The sequence below is a fragment of the Lolium rigidum genome, chromosome 7 (genome assembly GCF_022539505.1).
Source record: "Lolium rigidum isolate FL_2022 chromosome 7, APGP_CSIRO_Lrig_0.1, whole genome shotgun sequence".
NCBI lineage: Eukaryota > Viridiplantae > Streptophyta > Magnoliopsida > Poales > Poaceae > Lolium > Lolium rigidum.
This window is the reverse complement of record NC_061514.1, coordinates 48,174,413-48,177,533: the sequence shown is the minus strand read 5'-3', so window position 1 is coordinate 48,177,533 and position 3,121 is coordinate 48,174,413. Positions and strand designations below refer to the sequence as shown.

The 3,121-nt window shown below is 42.1% G+C and overlaps 1 long non-coding RNA gene across 1 annotated transcript; it reads left to right on the top strand.

Annotated features, from left to right (window-relative positions):
• Positions 1-2,508: 2,508 nt before the first annotated feature.
• Positions 2,509-3,121, top strand: LOC124679061. The gene is made up of 3 exons (XR_006994780.1): positions 2,509-2,622; positions 2,725-2,774; positions 3,075-3,121. It is a non-coding gene; the product is annotated as an uncharacterized LOC124679061 (long non-coding RNA).

The following is a 3,121-nucleotide window of genomic DNA, read 5'->3' as shown; positions in this document are numbered from 1 at the left end:
TCCCTCTTCACCTGCTCGGGTCCTCGCGGCTGGACGTCGTGGCCGTACTCGGTGGAGCCGTCCGGCCGGCGTCGCCGGCGCCGTGATGTTGACCACCTGCAGGTATGAGCTGTGCTCCAACCCCCATCCCCCAATCATCTTCTTCCCAATCTCAAAAATTGGATTTTTCTTCGGCAGCTCGAGAAGAGAGGCCGGATGCACTCGGTGATGGTCGCCACTCTCCGGCTGCAGGCGAGGCGACATGCTGCTGCACTCCACCTCCCCAACGAGCTGCTGCCCGTGAGGTCCCTCTCCTCCCAAGTTAGTTTTGCTGAAAAATGTTTCTTTTCATTCCTGTTGAGTGTGTAGCAAGTATAGAGAAAAAATGCATGTATGGATGGGAATCAGTGTGTGCATAGGCGGTGGGTGCACATGAAATTGATGTGCTCATTTTGTTTGATTTCATTGCTGCTTATGTGTATAGACAAGTGCTGAAAACTTGTAGAATTTCAGGTTCAAATCATGTCGGGGGAGGAGGAGCCCAAGGGCGTGAGGTGTGGTTACCGGGAGACCGCCTCGTGTGGTGTTCCGGTGTTTGTGGTGCCCTCCGGTGGTGATGTCCACCGGAGCTCCTCACGGCAACGGTGATGCCATGAACGGGCTGCTGCTGGTTGAACCGCTGCCACGACAAGGAGGATCAAGCTCATCTCCTGAAGTCGGGTCTGCGTCTTGCTTGGTCTTGTATGGTATTTTTCTCTCGGCTGGCTCAAGTGCACGCATATATGCATGTAGACCGGAAAAAGTTAATTGGAGATTCTCGAACAGTTGTGCTCGTAGAGCCATGTATAGCTCGCTGCTTGTTCTTCCTATAAATGTCCCAAGACTACCCGGCCAACCGGGGCACCCAAAAGGGGCAAAAGATCCGGTTCGTTCGTTCCACCCCGTACGGTAAGTCTTCAATCCCGCTTTTCACCACAACCGTCCAATCGGTAGAAACTTTTCTCACTCGTTCAGTTTCAAAAGACTCCATGACAGGTGGGACCTTTTTTATATGTTCTTATATTTCTTTTGCAGTTTTCTCACTCTGTTTACATACAAATTGCGAGTATAAGGAAACTTAAATTATATCGAGAGGTTTATAAGTTGGATGCGCACCGACTTCGAAACTCATTAATCTAGACACCTTGGTTCTGGAGCTTTTGTGATGAATGACAAATGAGGTACCAAATGAATATAAAAGCATTGCATAAAGTATCTAGATAGCTATGCTTCAATTTAGATTGTTTTATTCTTATGATTTTCTCTATGAACTTTTCCTCTCTGTACAGGCTTTGATCGTTCGATCATGCTGGTAGTAGGCCATTGCCCCTTCAAGCCAGCAAGATGCTTGTTGTACGTCGATGAATAAGGGCGTCCATCCAAGATACTAAGGTTAAACCTGATTCTTTCTCTCGTCAAGGGGCATGTTTTTTTGGTGGGTATACTATTTTGCTCTTGTCCGAAAGTCATGCATAAATATTGATTTTGATTCTGCAGTTTCCGGCCATTTTATATTTTCATCTCGAGGATGTAGAATTAGTGGTTTATTCTATACGGAACTATTCATCCATGTAGTCTTCTTATCCAGTAGAGAAATTCTGGGCACTGGAAATAAAATCTGAGTATGTCATCTTATTCAGTCAACTTGAGGATTTGTAGTCATAGGTGCTTGCTTTTGTTGCATACTCAGAATTTTCCTTTTCTTGCTTCAATAGCCTTTACCTTTTTTTTTTTTTTTGCTTCATGACATAGAATGCCTAAAGGCTTTGTTGAGCGAGTTTGTCATATATTTAGAAAGCATGACATGTATGATCTTCATAAATTAGTTTACTGAAGTACAATCAGTCTATTAAATGTGCAAAATTTCTTTTATTTTAAGAAAGGAGTGCATCTTTTAGCTATCATTTTCTGGTTATTCTATCTTATACTTTGTTGGTTGGAATTTGCATCAGCAAAATAGCATATGCGCCAGTTTCCATGGATTATCATTGTGCTGCATAATCTTTTATATGTGCACTGATTTAGTTTTCTTGTGTTGAACTATCTCTGCTTAGAATCAGAAACCTTGATGAAATTCATCTCCGAAGTTTGCTTAATTTGCTGATGGTTCCATGAACTTTCAAAGGACGGAGGTGCTCGGCTGGTTATTTTTTGGTGATGGCGGAGGTATAACCTAAAATAACCTGTTGTCGGATTGGGTTATTGTTGTTCTATTGCAGTTTGTGTTTTTGGATATCTTGCATATATGTTTTTAAGCTAAAAGCTCTTAATCATTGTTTTTCCCTATTTGCGACCGCTATTTCGAGTAAACCATTTGATGTGCTAAAGAATAATATGTAGAGAAGTCATATGTGTGATGGGAAAAAAAATAGGTATAGCTACTTTTTCCTTGTGTTGTCAGTACCATTTCAGGCTTCGGTTAGCTCAAAAAGATAATTCAATGAGCAATTTTGCTTTTCCAGGCCAATGAAGTGACTGAGCTAAATTAATAATACCATGTGGTTTTTCTTTTTAAGGCCAATGAAGACTGCAATGCTTCGTCTGCTCAAACCACAACCTCGGGGGAACCAGGAACTGATTTTAGGCAGCCCGATGGTCGTGGACGTGAGTTTGTGGACCATCTGTTCTCGTTTCATCTGGTTCAGATTTTGTTGTTCTTCACGTTCTCTATTGTTTAAGGTTTAATCTTTTGTTTGTGCTATGCAGCATGAAAGAAGCTCAACCACGGGATTACGAAGTTCATGCCGCTCAAGAAGGTGCACACCTCCTTCCAGTCCCATGCTCCTAGAGCTTCTCGTTTTTGTTTGTGGAAATTTGGTTTTTCTATGCCTACAGTGTTTGATGAAATTCCAAGGAGGCTGGGGGAGGATTGATCTTTATAGGCCACATTATTTAATTATTAGAAAATATTAGTTCCGAGTCAATCATGATGTGATGTGACTACCGTTGAAAATTAATTTTTGTCTATAGCAAGGATTACATAATAAGCTTTCAATTTACTTGGTCCTGCAGCTGTATATTATTCTTCTAACCTGATTGATATGTTTTTGTTGAAGACCTTTGCGCTGCAATCCAAGTTAGAACGGCGCAATGGAGCATTTGG